Raw genomic sequence first — 18739 nt, 5'->3', positions numbered from 1 at the left:
ATGCCATATCTTCTGACAAAAACAAATGCCATATCTTCACAGCGTTCATTCATGCTCCTTCCCTTTGCACCTCTATTAAGTACAATAGTGGGTTTTACCATATAAACTAATTATGCAAGAAACTAGAACATGGCGGTCACTCAAGAGTATGTCAACATTTTTCAAAGATATTCGAGTACATGACAAAAATTAAGCCACCCTCATAGGCACAGGCACTTTATGTTAAAATGGACCATTCCAGGCACAAATACTAATTTGTTTAGTACATGTCAAAGTGAAACATCCCAGACATAACAAAATACATTCATATCAAGTTATAAATAACATGACAGGATCAACAAGCCTTGCTAGTGAAAATTGCATCAGCTTTGGTACATAACGGGCAAGGCTAAGTCTGAAGGAGTATAATAATCATTGCTCAACAAGAATTGCCATTAAAAATTGCATCAACATTGATATCTTGATGGCACACGACAGTTGCCTCTAGATGCAATGCTTCTTGTTCATCGAGCTTCTTGTCCTGTGAGAGATGGGACGGAGCAAATATGATTCAGTTAGTGCAAGTCCGTGTATGTGTTGTACATTCATACTTAAAACTTTTTAATCATGAGCTGATCAAATGCATTAACAACAGCATCTGGCTGTGTTTCATGCACATATATACCACACTGAAGGAAAAATGGAGAAGAAATCGCATTCATCACAAATACAAAAGTATGTTTCTATGCTGGAATTCACAGACAAGCCAACTATTTTGTGGATAATCCTAACTTACCAATAATGAACAAATTATATAAACATTATTTATCTTGTATAGGAAAAACCACTCTAGTGCATTCTAGAGATTCGCCACAACCGGCAGAATTAGGCAATACAATTATTTAACTGTGCTATTAGAAATCCATCCTTTATAAAACCTTGGCATTTTCAAATAGCCTATTGTATGTACAAATAAGAAAAGAGCATATTGTACGATAAAATGGTGTGTTGAACCCTCAAAGCCATTGGTCATTTTAATCACTCAAAACTGGTCATGAGTTTGACAAGAACAATATTAGCAGAGACTCTTCCTAATATAACCAGTGAACCATGTACCAAGTATAATAATAGACACATCACAATGTCTATTCCTGACATTGTGAAGCATTAACAAATATGTATGTTTTTCTACACTTAACATAACATCATCACTATAGTACTTTTTACTGAAAAGAACTCGATACTTTTTAGGTTACTCCACTAGGTCATCTTGTATGAAAAATATCTTGCAAGATTATTTGCAAGCACACTAGCTTGCAAAAGAATTGATCTGGTGCCTTGACAAAATTTTAACATGGCTTACAGATCCACATGGAATGACTGCCTGAACATCCACGTATAGAGCTAAGATCAGCAGACAGGGCTGTACATTCACATGTGCAACCTGTGGAGCTGCACAGGGCCCCCATTTTTTCTACGTACAGCTTTAGGAATTAAAGACTAATGGACCAGTAGACATCAAAGTAAAAATGGACTAAGCGGCTGGCTGCTAGACTCCAAATCAACCACAGAACCACTCCAGGCCCAACTCCCGCCTCCTGCACCTTCTCAAGAATAAAAAACATTCACTGGATCTCCTTATGGCTTGCCTAAGACTAACTCTAAGAAAATTGTACAACTGTACCAGTGATTACCTTTATTTCATGAATATACTAGGGTTATATCTTAATAAAAAATGTTATAGTCTTTGTACACATGGGTCTAAATTTTGACTTCGCACTGGGCCCCGTGTTTAGGAGGTACGGCCCTGTTAGCAGATTACAGGTTTCAACGATTATCTAAAAAGCATAACTTCATAAGTAGCAACGATGACAAACAAGAAAGGGGGTTTTATGACTATCCTACTGATGCAGATTACTGATGACATGCATTATATTATACCTTGTAATAACAAGAAAACTACAACATCTTGAGAGATATAAGTGAACAGGAAAAGAGAAAGGCATGTGTCATGGAAGAAGAATTAATCCTAAATCATGAACATGCATACTTGCTCTAGTGACAACAAATAGGTCAGTCAAATTGCAAGGCCAATGGTTTGGCATGGACATGGCACATGATAGGGGTGTATACTTTCCTACGAAACATGAATGAAGTCATGGAATTTAACATTGACAGACATAAGAAACTAAAGTACATAAATTTTGAAAGTGTGTGTACCTCTTGAGAGAATGATTGTTTCTTTTTCGGTATACTGGAATCATCAATGAGAAGCATTGAGGAATTAATGTTGATTTTGAGCACTGTTGACAAATTCCATGGCTGCAAACAATTTTTTAGCAAACAACATCGCACATAGGATTAACAGAATGTCAGGTGCATCAACATATTCTTTACTTTCTTAGACCGATGTTCTCACCTGATAGTGCTGGTGCACATGCTGAGATAATTGGAACTATCAGCTTTACTAAAGGCAACGTCGCACTGCTCCCCTCCATCACTGGATCTTGACGTGAAAGTTACAAAGTCAGGAGTGAGATCATTGCTTCTAGGCCAGACGTTAGGGAGAAATTATGTAGTTTAAACTTTAGTTCCTACTCTACTCTGATGCCTACCATCGGAGGAATACATCAGCGTGAGAACATATATTTCCGTAAGCATAACGCCCGAGGAACAATGTGGACCCAAAGAACACAGGAAATCAAATGTCTTCCCTGTGTGACAGTCACAATCTCTATAAATCCACTGTCCAAAAATACAGCAGCCTCACACATGCTTCAGAATCAAAGTACGGAGTAACCAGGCTTACATATGCTTCAGAATCAAGACACACAAAAGAGAGGTATTCAGTAATAAAGAAGATGCGTCCAAAATATGCTGAAACAATGGTACAAAATCAGCAGCACATACAACGATTTTTTTCCCATGACACCAGAATGATGCTCATTACCTCAAACTTGATCTGGTTTGGCATCTAAATTTCTTCTACAGCTTTGTCGCAAAAAATGGCTACAGCTCCAAAGTGATCTGCAATATATATAGGGAAAATGAGACCAGATTTCTTGCATCCAGGAAGGGGATTGGAGCTTGAGAGGTGGCTCGGTTTGCGGGAATTTCATGAGAGAACAAGCAAGGGGGTAGAAGAGGGGCCATCCGAGGGGGAACAGATGCACCACACAAGAAAGAGAATAGCGAGGGGCAAGGGGAGTGAGGAATTTTTGCAAGGAAGTCAGCCGTGTGGTGGCTCTGCACTCTGTGAAGGAGGGAGGGGGAAGAAAGCTTGAGGACTGGTGGAACTCACCACCGTGGTCATGGATACGTCGCCGTTGCAAGGGGGTTCGCGGTCGGGCGGGCGGCGTGCTGTATCAGCGGCTACTGTCTAAGGAAGTAAGGAGTAGATCCTCTAGGAGCTCGCCAATCATCATCGGCGGGCGGTGGCATCGGCCTGGTGCGGCGGAGGGATAGGGTTGGAGGGGGCTTGCGCTGCCGCTGAGGGACTCGAAGAAGAAGGGTGTCAGGAGGAAAATAGTTAGGAGCGGGGGACTCGAATGGCAATTGTGCGCACAGATTCCACTCAGTACAATCTGTACCATGCATGATCCATCTGACGGCCCAGAGTCGATTTTTCTATTTTTTCACCTAGACCTCTTCTTCTATTCTAGTCGTTCCCATCCTGTTTAGGCAGATTGCTGTTATGTTTGCATTGTTTGCATATGTTTGCATCTTTAATGATTCTATTTGAGGATAGGACTATTAAATATGCAGAGGCATTTAGTATGCAATGTTGAATAATAATTTTAGTGATTTGCTACAGTAGAGTATGATAAGGTTTTGGCAATGGTTTATACTAACTTATCTCACGAGTCCTTGTTGAGTTTTGTGTGGATGAAGCTTTTGAGATTTAGGGAGACCGTGATATGAGAGGAATTAAGGAGACACAAAAGCTCAAGCTTGGGGATTCCCAAGGCACCCCAAGATAATATTTCAAGAAGTCTCAAGCGTCTAAGCTTGGGGATGCCCCAGTTGGCATCCCACCTTTCTTCTTCAACAATTATCGGTTAGTTTCGGTTGATCCTAAGTTTTTGCTTCTTCACATGATCTTGCCATTCTTAGAATGTCATTTTGTTTTGCTTTTATTGCTGTTTGAATAAAATACCAAGATCTGAAATTATTAAATGTTAGAGAGTCTTCACATAGTGGCATAATTATTCAACTACTCATTGATCTTCACTTATATCTTTCGGAGTAGTTTGTCATTTGCTCTAGTACTTCACTTATATCTTTTAGAGCATGGTGGTATTTTTATTTTGAAGAAATAGATGAACTCTCATGCTTCACTTATATTATTTTGAGAGTCTTAAATAGCATGGTAATTTTCTTAAAATCCTAATATGCTAGGTATTCAAGATTAGTAAATTTTTCTTATGAGTGTTTTGAATACTAAGAGAAGTTTGATGCTTGATGATTGTTTTGAGATATGGAGGTAATAATATCAAAGTCGTGCTAGTTGAGTAGTTGCGAAATTGAGAAATGCTTGTGTTGAAGTTTGCAAATCCCGTAGCATGCACGTATGGTAAATGTTGTGTAACAAATTTGAAACATGAGGTGTTATTTGATTGTCCTCCTTATGAGTGGCGGTCGGGGACGAGCGATGGTCTTTTCCTACCAATCTATCCCCCTAGGAGCATGCATATAGTACCGAGGTTTTTGATGACTTGTAGATTTTTGCAATAAGTATGTGAGTTCTTTATGACTAATGTTGAGTCCATGGGTTATACGCACTCTCACCCTTCCATCCTTGCTAACCTCTTCGGTACCGTGCATTGCCCTTTCTCACATTGAGAGTTGGCGCAAACTTCGCCGGTGCATCCAAACCCCATGATATGATACGCTCTATCACACATAAACCTCCTTATATCTTCCTCAAAACAGCCACCATACCTACCTATTATGGCATTTCCATAGCCATTCCGAGATATATTGTCATGCAACTTTCCACCGTTCCGTTTATTATGACACACATCATCATTGTCATATTGCTTTGCATGATCATGTAGTTGACATCGTATTTGTGGTAAAGCCACCATTCATAATTCTTTCATACATGTCACTCTTGATTCATTGCATATCCCGGTACCGCCGAAGGCATTCATATAGAGTCATACTTTGTTCTACTATCGAGTTGTAATCATTGAGCTGTAAATAAATAAAAGTGTGATGATCATCATTATTAGAGCATTGTCCCAAGTGAGGAATAAATAAACAAAATAAAAAAAGAGAAAGGCCATAAAAAAGAGAAAGGCCATAAAAAAGATAAGGCCCAAAAAAAAGAGAAGGCCCCAAAAAAGGAGAAGACCCAAAAAAAAGAGAAAGGCCATAAAAAAGAAAAGGCCCAAAAAATAAGAGAAAAAGAGAGAAGGGACAATGTTACTATCCTTTTACCACACTTGTGCTTCAAAGTAGCACCATGATCTTCATAGTAGAGAGTCTCTCATGTTATCACTTTCATATACTAGCGGGAATTTTTCATTATAGAACTTGGCTTGTATATTCCAACAATGGGCCTCCTCAAGTGCCCTAGGTCTTCGTGAGCAAGCAAGTTGGATGCACACCCACTAGTTTCTTTTGTTGAGCTTTCATACATTTATAGCTCTAGTGCATCCGTTGCATGGTAATCCCTACTCCTTGCATTGACATCAATTTATGGGCATCTCCATAGCCCATTGATTAGCCTCGTTGATGTGAGACTTTCTCCTTTTTTGTCTTCTCCACATAATCCCCTCATTATTCTATTTCACCCAAAGTGCTATGTCCATGGCTCGTGCTCATATATTGCGTGAAAGTTTATAGGTTTGAGATTACTAAAGTATGAAACAATTTCTTGGCTTGTCATCGGGGTTGTGCATGATGAGAGCATTCTTGTGTGACGAAAATGGAGCATGACTAAACTATATGATTTTGTAGGGATGAACTTTCTTTGGCCATGTTATTTTGAGAAGACATAATTGCTTAGTTAGTATGCTTGAAGTATTATTGTTTTCATGTCAATATGAACTTTTGTCTTGAATCTTTCGGATCTGAATATTCATATCACAAGTAAGAAGAATTACATTGAAATTATTCCAAGTAGCACTCCACATCAAAAATTCTGTTTTTATCATTTACCTACTCGAGGACGAGCAGGAATTAAGCTTGGGGATGCTGATACGTCTCCAACGTATCTATAATTTTTTATTGCTCCATGCTATATTATCTACTGTTTTGAATGCTTATGGGCTTTATTATACACTTTTATATCATTTTTTGGGACTAACCTATTAACCCAGAGCCCATTGCCAGTTTCTGTTTTTACCCTGTTTTAGGGTTTTGAAGAAAAGGAAAACCAAACGGAGTCCAATTGACCTGAAATTTCACGGAACTCATTTTTGGAAGGAAAGAAGCCCAGAAGACTTGGAGCGCATGTCGGGGGATCTGCGAGGAGGTCACGAGGCAGGGGGCATGCCCACCACCCTGGGCGCGCCCTCCACCCTCGTGAGCCCCTCGTGGCCCCCCTGACGTACTTCTTCCGCCTATATATCTCCATATACCCTAAAAACATCTGAGGACATAATAGATCGGGAGTTCCACCGCCAGAAGCCTCTGTAGCCACCGAAAGCCAATCTAGACCCATTCCGGCACCCTGCCAAAGGGGGCAATCCTTCTCCGGTGGCCAACTTCATCATCTCGGCGCTCTCCATGACGAGGAGGGAGTAGTTCTCCCTCGGGGCTGAGGGTTTGTACCAGTAGCTATGTGTTTGATCTCTCTTTCTCTCTCGTGTTCTTGAGATGATACGATCTTGATGTATCGCGAGCTTTGCTATTATAGTTGGATCTTATGTTTCTCCTCCCCCTCTTCTCTCTTGTAATGAATTGAGTTTCCCCTTTGAAGTAATCTTATAGGATTGAGTCTTTAAAGATTTGAGAACACTTGATGTATGTCTTGCGTGGGATAACCGTGGTGACAATGGGTTATTCTATTGATCCACTTGATGTATGTTTTGGTGATCAACTTGCGGGTTTCATGACATTGGGAACCTATGCATAGGGGTTGGCACACGTTTTCGTCGTGATTCTCGGTAGAAACTTTGGGGCACTCTTTGAGGTCCTTTGTGTTGGCTGAATAGATGAATTTGAGATTGTGTGATGCATATCGTATAATCATACCCACGGATACTTGAGGTGACAATGGAGTATCTAGGTGACATTAGGGTTTTGGTTGATTTGTGTCTTAAGGTGTTATTCTAGTACGAACTCTAGGGCTGTTTGTGACACTTATAGGAATAGCCCAACGGATTGATTGGAAAGAATAACTTTGAGGTGGTTTCGTACCCTACCATAATCTCTTCGTTCGTTCTCCGCTATTAGTGACTTTGGAGTGACTCTTTGTTGCATGTTGAGGGATAGTTTTATGATCCAATTATGTTAGTATTGTTGAGGGAACTTACACTAGCGAAAGTATGAACCCTAGGCCTTATTTCCTATCATTGCAATACCGTTTACGCTCACTTTTATCACTTGTTACCTTGCTGTTTTTACAATTTCAGATTACAAATACCTTTATCTACCATCCATATACCACTTGTTTCACCATCTCTTCGCCGAACTAGTGCGCCTATACAATTTACCATTGTATTGGGTGTGTTGGGGACACAAGAGACTCTTTGTTATTTGGTTGCAGGGTTGCTTGAGAGAGACCATCTTCATCCTACGCCTCCTACAGGTTGATAAACCTTAGGTCATCCACTTGAGGGAAATTTGCTACTGTCCTACAAACCTCTGCACTTGGAGGCCCAACAACGTCTACAAGAAGAAGGTTGTGTAGTAGACATCAAGATGTTACTGATAACGCCTGTAATAAAGATACATAATGACCATTAAAGCTATGACTTAATTCCCGACCATTGCAGAGTGGAGTGGTTCTAGATCTTCTGGTAGTCGAGTGCTTATCTATACGGTCGAGTGTCTTCGAGACTGTCGAGTGGAACATAGCTTCATGGTCGAGTGGATGGTGATTTTTCTTCGAATGCTTCTGGTTCCTTTAGAGATGCCCTTGGGGCGGGTATCTTGGACAGATCCATGACCCTACCCTAGGTACATAGCTTCATCATTAGCCCCCGAATGGATCAAGGTTTGAGTGAGGAAGGAGTTGAGAACACTTCCGACTCATTTTTCGTGCTATGAGTATATCTTGTTCTGGATCAATGAACTGAGGGGACAATACCAACTTATTTTTTAGTCGCCTTGATCCATTCTTAGCTTTTGTCGAGTGAATTTTTACCGAAGAGTTTCGAGTGATGATGTGGGGGATGTCTTCCGTCTGATAAGTTGTTCTGCTGTCCGCGGATTTCGCAGGATTCGAATTTTGGGAAACGCGCCAGACGGGCAAGGCCGTGGTAATCGGGACGGATTAGGCAGGTCGCCTCAATTCCTGCGCCACCTTTTTTGCCACGTATCGCGCATGCGACTGTTGCAGGATTTGATAAGATCGTCCGGGCCTACAAGTCAGTCACTCGAAAGTGTCCTTATAAAAGGCACCAGACCGGGCTTTTGAATAGTGCGCCCTCATTCTCCTTCTTCTTCCTCAGATTTCTCCACTGCGCCTGCTTCTGCTCTCGGCGTCGTAGCCCCGCTCGGACTTGATCCGCTACCATGGGAAAGGAGAAGACGGTGGCGTTGGAGCGCGCAAAGAAGGCGACGGCGAAGGCGAAAGGAAAGAGGACCAGCCGGGGTGGAACCTCGTCAAGGTCCGGCCTGCCGCCGGGCTGGATCCAGGGCGACTGGATCCGCTCAACGATCAACCAAGACGACCTCGACGATCTGGTTGAGGGGGGACTGATCCCCCATGAATCGGCGCGGCTCCCGGGGAACGAGACCGAGCCGCGGCCGCAGAAGGGTGAGTGCGTTCTCCTGACCACTCATGTCGACTGCGGGTTTTCTTTGCCTCCCCACCCTTTCTTTCGTGGGTTTTTGAACTTCTTCGGGGCTCAACTCCACCACTTTACTCCAAACACCATTGTGTACCTTGCTGCCTTCGTGTCAATGTGCGAAAATTTCTTGGGTTGCCGACCGCACTGGGGTCTCTTCAAGCACATATTCACATGTCGCTCCCAGTCGGTCAAGAAGGCCAACCCGAGTGACGAGAGGACGCACGTGATACAGATGTGCGGGGGCCTTGGAATCCAAATGAGGAATAAGAGCACCTTCCCAACTATGATCCTTCCCGACTCGGTCCAGGGCTGGCAGTCGACCTGGTTTTACTGCAAGGACCAGCCGACCCTGGGTCAGTCGACCGGACTTCCCCCCTTTTCGTTGGCTTGAGTGGAGAAGCTCTCCTCCTTGAGGGTGATCCCGGAAGAGAAGGCGCAGGTGAAGGTGTTGGTCGAGCGGGTCATCCAACTTGTCCGCGACGGAGTGACTGGTATGGACCCGCTGGAGGTCTTTCTCAGTTGACGCATCCAACCACTCCAAGCCCGTGACCATCCGATGTGGATGTACTCGGGACTCGAAGACTCCACTTGGATCCACCCGGAGGACGTCTGTAACGCCCCGAGACCGACACTTCAGTTGCCCTTCCATTTATTTTAGTTGTTGACGTGTGTTTACTAGGTTTGTTGTATTATCATAATTGTTTTGCATATTTCATTCATATATGTTTATGCCAAGATCATGTTGAGTGCCTTGTCATTTTTGCTTCTTGCATCATGTTCATCATTTATTATATTGCATTGTGCCATCCTTGTTTGTTTGCCATGGTCATCTCACTTGCTTTGATTCATGCTTCATGATGTGATATGGCCTTTGTCGTTTTTGTTGCATTTGCATCATGATCATCATTGTAGTGTACATATTTCTCATGTGCTTGTTATCTTTGTGAACTCCTTCTCCTTCATCTTGTTTGTTGTTCCATCTTGCCCTTCCATCTAAACCATCATCTAGTGCAACACCCCATGACTAGCTTCTTCTTTTCAATTGTCACACATTTATTGCAAGTGGCATTTTCCTGTCCCAGTAAAATGTTCACTTCTTTCCTGTAAATCTTGCTACATGCCTTTTACCTCTCTGTCAAATTTCATTTATTTTGGAGTTATTTTGGTTGGGTTCAAAAATGACTCAAGTTTGAATTTAATTCAAACTTGGATTATTTTTCTACCTCTAAAAATTGCCAAGTCAATTCATTCAAATCATGTATAAATCCAGAACTCCATATATATTTCTGTCTCTGAGCCTTTCCTTCCCAAAACTCCTGCCCTTTTCAATCTTGGAGGTGTCTATTTGTTTTTAGGCAGAATATAAGAAAGGAAGGAAGGCCTCAATCCCAGCCGAAGCCCACCTGGGACTTTCTTTCCCCGGCCTAGCCGAGCCGAACGGCCACCTGCTCCCTCCCTCACGGCGTCTCCTTCCTCCAGAGTATAGCAGCAGCAGCGCCGTGAGTAGGAGGCTCACGGACGTCGAGGTCTCGCCGTCCGCACCCCTCCTAGCCACCTATAAGAAGTCCCGCTTGGCGTCCCTGCCCCTAGGGTTTCCCTCTCGCCGCCGCTACCCTTTTCCTCCCCTCTATTTCTCCTTCTTCCTAAGGAAACAGAGGAGCAGAGAACCACCGAGCGCGTTCCGCCGTCGTTTGTGAGGCCTCCTCGTCGTCTTCTTCAACTTCAAGCAAGTCCAGGAGCAAGAAGGGTCCAAGGGCGCCGCGATCTTCTTCCTCTACTTCGTCTGCTTCCTCTGCGTCGCCAAGTCCCGCGCCTGGCATCCTCCCCTGCTTCCTTCTTCCTCGGATAGGAACCGCGTCGGGTTCAGAGGTCGTCCGCGTCGCTGCTGGTTCGTCTCCGTGGACGTCTGCGTGTCCTAGGGTGAGCTAGGTATACCTGCTTCCCTCCCTTTTCTTCCTGTCACGTTTAGGTCACCGGAGTCACTACTAGATCCATGCCATCGTCGTGCCCTCGCTGCTCCGGTGAATCTCTAAAACTTTTAGAGAAACGCTGCCGTGCCCCATCGGATCTTGTCCCCGCTCGCCTCGCTCGGTCCCCTGCTTCGCTTCACCTCGCCGCCTCGCTGCAGCCTTGCCTCAAGTGCCGCACGCACGCCCCGCTGCATGCCTGCACGCCCCGCCGTGGCCATGGCCGTGGCCGAGCGCCTCGACCTGCAAGCCCGGCCCTATCTCTCTGTCTTGCTCCACTTGGTTGAGACCCAATGCATGCATCTTCAGCGAGTCCACACACTTCACCAACACTCATAGAAGCCCCGCATGCACGCGAGCATCTTGAAGTGCACCCCCCTCCTTTGTCTGCACCCGCGCCATGCTCGCATCCTTGCCAGTTTTTCTTCGCTCACGCCCAGGAGCTGCCGCATAGTCACACGTCGTGCCTCGGCCGGGACGAGCTTCTGCTCGAGGCTTATGCTCCGGCCCCTCTCGCAGCTCTCCGTAAGCACGCGTGCACCGTCTTCTGTTTCCGCACGCCCACCGCAGGTTCATAACCCCAACGGCCGTTGCTTTTGCCTGCCGTCGCCGTCGGTTGTCGCCGTGCAACTATGGCCAAGCTCGACCCATTCCTGTATAGCTCAAAACAGCCTGGGAGCTTGTTTTATCACGAACGCATACCTAGCCCAGTGGCTAGCGCAGCTAGTATCCAACTAGGAGGTGTGCAGTTCGAATCTCAGGTGCCTCTATTTCTTTTTATTGCCCTGCTTTCTCTCTCATACGCTTTGGGTCCGATCTGCTACCGGGCTTGCACAGTGCATTGAATCGGGCCCGTGCATATTTTTTTCAGTATGTGCATTTTACCATTTCCTAGTGCATTCTTATTTACACTAATGCCATCAATTTAAAATGCTCATAACTAAATATCCATACATCCAAATGAAACATGTCATATGTGCATCTTGCTCAGTTTTTCATGTTCTTTAACAATATGCAACTTTCATCCCTGTTATGTGCATTTTACCATTTCCTAGTGCATTCTTATTTACAGTAATGCCATCAATTTAAAATGCTCATAACTAAATATCCATACATCCAAATGAAACATGTCATATGTGCATCTTGCTCAGTTTTTCATGTTCTTTAACAATATGCAACTTTCATCCCTGTTAAAAAACTGATTAAAATTGTTGTTTGCATTGTTTTGCACAATGACATGTAAAAATAGTTTATTTCATAACTTAATAACCGTAGCTCGGTTTTAAATAATCTTTATATGTAAATGGGGTAGAAAAATGCCTAGTTTAACATGGTGGCATCACTTTGCATGTTTAACAATTATAAAATATGGTTTAGGCAGAACAGTACCAAATTTGAAATATGCATATGGGGGATTTTTCGGAATTGTTGTTTGTGTGCTTCTTTCCGGTGTTGCTTCTTCGGGTTGGTTCCGATAACGTCACGTTTGTGAGGAACCGTTCGACTACGTCCGTTTGTCTTCTTCATGGACTCGTTCTTCTTCCTTGCGGGATTTCAGGCAAGATGACCATACCCTTGAAATCACTTCTATCTTTGCTTGCTAGTTCCACGATCTTTTGCTATGCCTATGCTGCGATACCTACCGCTTGCTTATCATGCCTCCCATATTGCTAAGCCAAGCCTCTAACCACCTTATCCTAGCAAACCGTTGTTTGGCTATGTTACCGCTTTGCTCAGCCCCTCTTATAGCGTTGTTAGTTGTAGGTGAAGATTGGAGTTTGTTCCTTGTTGGAACATGGATATTTTGTTGGGATATCACAATATCTCTTATTTAATTAATGCATTTATATACTTGATAAAGGGTGGAAGGCTCGGCCTTATGCCTGGTGTTTTGTTCCACTCTTGCCGCCCTAGTTTCCTTCATATCGGTGTTATGTTCCCGGATTTTGCGTTCCTTACACGATTGGGTTATAATGGGAACCCCTTGACAGTACACCTTGAATGAAGCTCCTCCAGCAAGGCCCAACATTGGTTTTACCATTTGCCACCTAGCCTTTTCTTTCCCTTGGGTAGGCCTGCCCAAGGGTCATCTTTATTTTAACCCCCCCGGGCCAGTGCTCCTCTGAGTGTTGGTCCGAAATGGGCAGCCTGCGGGGCCACCTCGGGGCAACTCGAGGGCTGGTTTTACTCGTAGCTTGACCTATCCGGTGTGCCCTGAGAACGAGATATGTGCAGCTCCTATCAGGATTTGTCGGCACATCTGGGTGGCTTTGCTGGTCTTGTTTTACCTTGTCGAAATGTCTTGTAACCGGGATTCCGAGTTTGATCGGGTCTTCCCGCTAGAAGGAATATCCTTCGTTGACCGTGAGAGCTTGTGATGGGCTAAGTTGGGACACCCTTGCAGGGATTTGAACTTTCGAAAGCCGTGCCCGCGGTTATGGGCAGATGGGAATTTGTTAATGTCCGGTTGTAGAAAACCCGAAGTTGATCTTAATTAAAATACATCAACCGTGTGTGTAGCTGTGATGGTCTCTTTTCGGCGGTGTCCGGGAAGTGAACATGGTGTCGGTGTAATGTTTGACGTAGGTTGTTCTAGGATCACTTCTTGATCATAGATGTTTGACTGTGCTTTTGCCTTCTCTTCTCGCTCTCATTTGCGTATGTTAGCCACCATATATGCTAGTCGCTTGCTGCACCTCCACATCATACCTTTACCCTTCCTATAAGCTTAAATAGTCTTGATCGCGAGGGTGTGAGATTGCTAAGTCCCCGTGACTCATAGTTTACTTCCAAAACCAGCTTGCAGGTGCCGATGATATGGTACAGATGACGCAACCGAGCTCAAGGAGGAGCTCGATGAAGATCGTGTTCGTTATGTTGTTCCGTTTCCAGTTGATCAGTAGTGGAGCCTAGTTGGGACGATCGGGGATCTGTGTAGCATTTGGGGTAGTCTTCTTTTATTTTGGTTCCGTAGTCGGACCTTGATTGTATCTGGATGATGTAATGCTTTATTCATGTATTGTGTGAAGTGGCGATTGTAAACCAACTATGTACCTTTCCCTTTATTGTATTACATGGGTTGTTTTTGAAGATTACCTCACTTGTGACATTGCTTTCAATGCGGTTATGCCTCTAAGTCGTGCTTCGACATGGGGGAGATATAGCCGCATCGAGGGCGTTTCAAGTTGGTATCAGAGCCTTCCCCGACTTTAGGAGCCCCCCTGCTTGATCGAATCGCTGGTGTTGTTGAGTCTAGAAAAAAATTTAAGTCATTTAGGATTATATATATATATATATATCGGAGAGTAGGATTCTTTTTACTCCTCAGTCCCTTCGTCACTCCGGTGAGGCCTCCTGACATAGAGTTTTGACTCTTCTCTTCTCATTTCACTAAAAAAATTTAGGATCACGCGGGTATCTTGGAATCTTTCCGATGGTTTTGTGACGAGAACATTGTTCTTGGTGCCTCTTGACATTTAGGGGTTGTGGCAGTGTCCCGGGGAGTTGAGCTCCGAGGTGTTGTCGTCACAATTTTATCATTGAGATTCTGGAATACCTGAGTTTCACCGACATCGAAAATCTCTTTTATGCAGTTGTTGGTTAGATAACCTCGACGCCACCCAGTACTGGGCGGGAGTTCAGGAGTATTGCCATAACTCGTATAACGGATGCTTTTCGAAGGTTGAGGTAAACGATTTCCGAAGGTTTCTTGGTTATGTGTTGAAGGATGGATACAGCTGGATGTAGGATTTGCTAGTTTTGGGTGAGATATTATGCTTCCCCTGTATCCCCAACACCTGATTGCATAACCGGAAAATTTCGGGAGTTTATAAGTGGGAATTCAAGTAGCTCCTAGGATATCTTTCTGACAGATGTATGATACGAAATTGGGGTTCGACGTCTAGTGGTCCGCCTATCCAGGGTTGGTTTTACAATGGTCTCGTTGTGTCTCAAAGAGTCCTTGGCTATTCCGACTCGGGGACGCTTCGTATGTCATGTGAACTGCCTTGTACATGATGGTGTTGTACGATCGAGCCCGTGTAGGCCCCACCACAAAAACTTCGGATGAAATCTCTATCATATGTTTGTTCCGGCTTATTCTGCAAGCCAATCCTTTGTTTTTGTTTTCAGTTGTGGTATTCGAGTTGCTTCGAAGTCAAATGTTGATTCCATACCTTGCCTAAGCGGTGTTCTCATACTCCGAGGTGAATACCAATCCTTCTCGTTATCGAGATTGTCATGTCAATTCTTTTCAACCGGTGTGCTCCTCTTTAAGTGGATTCGATCATTTCAACATCAGCAAGATCAATTATCAGTCTTCTCAACGATGTTGCTTAATCCGTCCCAAATTGCCTTTGTTTTTTCCCACCCTCCCACCCTTGTCTCTTCAAGGAGTCAGATTTCTTTATCAAGTATCCATCTTATGGATGTGAAGTCTCTCCATTCTTTTCACTCAATGTTCTTACCTGGTGATTCTCATGAAGATGCTCCACAAGTTCATCATTCTTAATTCTTTTCATCTCCGATGGATTCAAGTCAAGATTTGTTGATTATATCCTTTTATCGTTTAAAATACCTTCTCATGTCGGTGCACCTCTTAATCATCCACTCCTCGCTATTCATTTGTTATGAAGTGCTGAAGATATCTCAGAAGATTCATGTTTCCACTCTGCTTTCGTTCAAGCTCTTTCGAGATTGTTATCTCATTCAAGCCATTTAATTCAACCGGTGCATCTCTCTTTTCAAGTAATCATCTCAATGGTGTATCTTTTGAGTGGGCCCTAACCCACAGGTCTTTTCCCAGGATCTTACCTGACTCTTCTTATATTCCCGGAGCTATTCTCAAATTCTTTTCCAAGTTTGACGTAAGAATGAGTTATCATCAGTCAATTGCCTTTCTCCAAGATCTTTAAAATTCTTTTCATCATTGGTTCAACCTTTCTAATTTCCATTCCAGAGTGCCTCAACAACTCAAGGTGGTGTTTCTCGTCGTCATTCTCAAATTTTGAAGACCAAAGAAGAGTTTTCCTTCAAATCTTATCCGTTCTCCCAAAGAGTCATGATTCTAGCTTGATGCCGTCCTCTCATAATTGCTTTTGATTGTGACAACTCTTTTCACCCATCCGGAGAAATTCAAGAGTCTTTTCAGTTTGATTCTCCGGAGGCCATCATCTCAGAAGTATTCATCTCATCTTTCAGCTCTCGTTATCCAAACCTTACTGGTGCATCATTCAATATTCTCTAATCAGCTCATGATATCTTCGTTTCAGTTGTATCTAAATCCCAACAAGTATCCTCATTTGTTCTCTAATTCTTATGGTGATTCATCCCTTTATTTCGTTCATTTTCAATTCTTACGGTGGTTCGTTCAAGAGTTCTCTTCCTTGGTTATCATATCAATTCATTCGTTGTTTCCAAATCCTACCGGTGGTTCGTTGAAGACCTTCTCAAGTTTGCGCTATATCTATCTTAAATCCTTTCTACGAGAATAAGTAGTATTCCAATTCCATTGCTTGTCATCAATTTGAATTGGTGAAGGATAAGCATAATGTAATTCTTATTCTTGTTTCATCGTGTGAAATCAATTCCCTATTCCGGAGGCTCATCAAATTCCTGATTTCAATTGTTTCATCTTCTCTTTTTCTCGGAGTTCCAACCTTTTTCAATTATTTCACCACGGACATTCATCTAAATCATCGCAAGGCTTCACCTTGTGTTTTCAACCTCTTTTTCTTCCGTTTGACCATTCTTTTGTTTACCGGAGTTCTTCATGAAGGTTCTACATGATGGTTCATCAAGGATTTAATTTCTTCTCTAAGTGTTCATCAACATTCTTTTTAGAGGAGCTCAAGCATTCTTCATCTCGCAATCCGGAGTGCAATTCTTTCTACCGTATCAGGAGGTGGTATTATGTCATTCTTGATAATCTGAGTTCATGTTTCATGATTCACATGTTGTTAAGAATGAGGTATTTTAAATCCACCAATCTCCTCATTGGAATTATCTTGGGTTATATTTCACCTAAAGCTTTTCCTTAAGGATTGTTGCTATTTATGGTGCTCACAAATAACCCAAGTTCTTCATTTATCCTCCCGGTGATATAGTTTCTCATCTCCTTGTTCATATCAATCCAATCGCTTTCCGTGAGTGGCAGCTTGTCACCTCATAATTTTGAGATATATTCCATAAGGCAATGTCAAGCCTTTTCCTTTTCGTTGTGGATAATCCAACAACTCCATTCCAGCATTTGTTGTAAGCATGCTCTCTCAAGATCTTGTTTCCCTCCGTCCATTCCATTCCATTCTTTCATTTCTTCCGGAGGCTTTGTGATGTTGTTCTTTTCAGACATCATCTCGAATTTGTGAAGACCATGTTTTTTTCCTTTGCTTATCCATTTAACCGGAGTGTTGTGCCCTTTTGCTCAAGTCCTTTTCATCCTATCAAGTCTCTCATCTCTTTTCAACCGGAGTGCTACCCAAATCGGTTCTTTCTTATTCCTCTTTCTTATCGGAGTGCTTTCAACTTCGTTCATCTCCATTGCTTTCTTTCTTTCAATTTTGTTCAACCTCTCAAGGTTCTTTGGTTTCACTCAATTGTCAAGAAGCAACTTAGTTTTACCTCTTCTCTTCCTCTTCCGTTTCTCTCCGGTGCCATCCTAGATCTCGGGACGAGATACTCTCGTAGTGGTGGAGTGTTGTAACGCCCCGAGACCGACGCTTCAGTTGCCCTTCCATTTATTTTAGTTGTTGACGTGTGTTTACTAGGTTTGTTGCATTATCATAATTGTTTTGCATATTTCATTCATATATGTTTATGCCAAGATCATGTTGAGTGCCTTGTCATTTTTGCTTCTTGCATCATGTTCATCTTTTATTATATTGGATTGTGCCATCCTTGTTTGTTTGCCATGGTCATCTCACTTGCTTTGATTCATGCTTCATGATGTGATATGGCCCTTGTCGTTTTTGTTGCATTTGCATCATGATCATCATTGTAGTGTACATATTTCTCATGTGCTTGTTATCTTTGTGAACTCATTCTCCTTCATCTTCTTTGTTGTTCCATCTTGCCCTTCCATCTAAACCATCATCTAGTGCAACACCCCATGACTAGCTTCTTCTTTTCAATTGTCACACATTTATTGCAAGTGGCATTTTCCTGTCCCAGTAAAATGTTCACTTCTTTCCTGTAAATCTTGCTACATGCCTTTTACCTCTCTGTCAAATTTCATTTATTTTGGAGTTGTTTTGGTTGGGTTAAAAAATGGCTCAAGTTTGAATTTAATTCAAACTTGGATTATTTTTCTACCTCTAAAAATTGCCAAGTCAATTCATTCAAATCATGTATAAATCCAGGACTCCATATATATTTCTGTCTCTGAGCCTTTCCTTCCCAAAACTCCTGCCCTTTTCAATCTTGGAGGTATCTATTTGTTTTTAGGCAGAATATAAGAAAGGAAGGAAGGCCTCAATCCCAGCCGAAGCCCACCTGGGACTTTCTTTCCCCGGCCCAGCCGAGCCGAACGGCCACCTGCTCCCTCCCTCACGGCTTCTCCTTCCTCCAGAGTATAGCAGCAGCAGCGCCGTGAGCAGGAGGCTCACGGATGTCGAGGTCTCACCGTCCGCACCCCTCCTAGCCACCTATAAGAAGTCCCGCTTGGCGTCCGTGCCCCTAGGGTTTCCCTCTCGCCGCCGCCACCCTTTTCCTCCCCTCCGTTTCTCCTTCTTCCTAAGGAAACAGAGGAGCAGAGACCCACCGAGCGCGTTCCGCCGTCGTTTGTGAGGCCTCCTCGTCGTCTTCTTCAACTTCAAGCAAGTCCTGGAGCAA

At 43.3% G+C, this 18739-nt stretch overlaps 1 long non-coding RNA gene across 1 annotated transcript; it reads right to left on the bottom strand.

Moving 5' to 3' along the window:
• Window positions 1-204: 204 nt before the first annotated feature.
• On the bottom strand, window positions 205-3643 carry LOC125506140 (uncharacterized). The gene is made up of 4 exons (XR_015603608.1): window positions 3281-3643; window positions 2399-3006; window positions 2200-2301; window positions 205-520 (listed from the first exon to the last, which is right to left on the bottom strand). It is a non-coding gene; the product is annotated as an uncharacterized LOC125506140 (long non-coding RNA).
• Window positions 3644-18739: the final 15096 nt, after the last annotated feature.

Source organism: Triticum urartu, chromosome 5A, assembly GCF_056163025.1.
Source record: "Triticum urartu cultivar PI428250 chromosome 5A, HENAU_Tu73, whole genome shotgun sequence".
Classification (NCBI taxonomy): domain Eukaryota; kingdom Viridiplantae; phylum Streptophyta; class Magnoliopsida; order Poales; family Poaceae; genus Triticum; species Triticum urartu.
The sequence above is the reverse complement of the archived record's forward strand: the minus strand, read 5'-3'. Positions and strand labels throughout refer to the sequence as shown.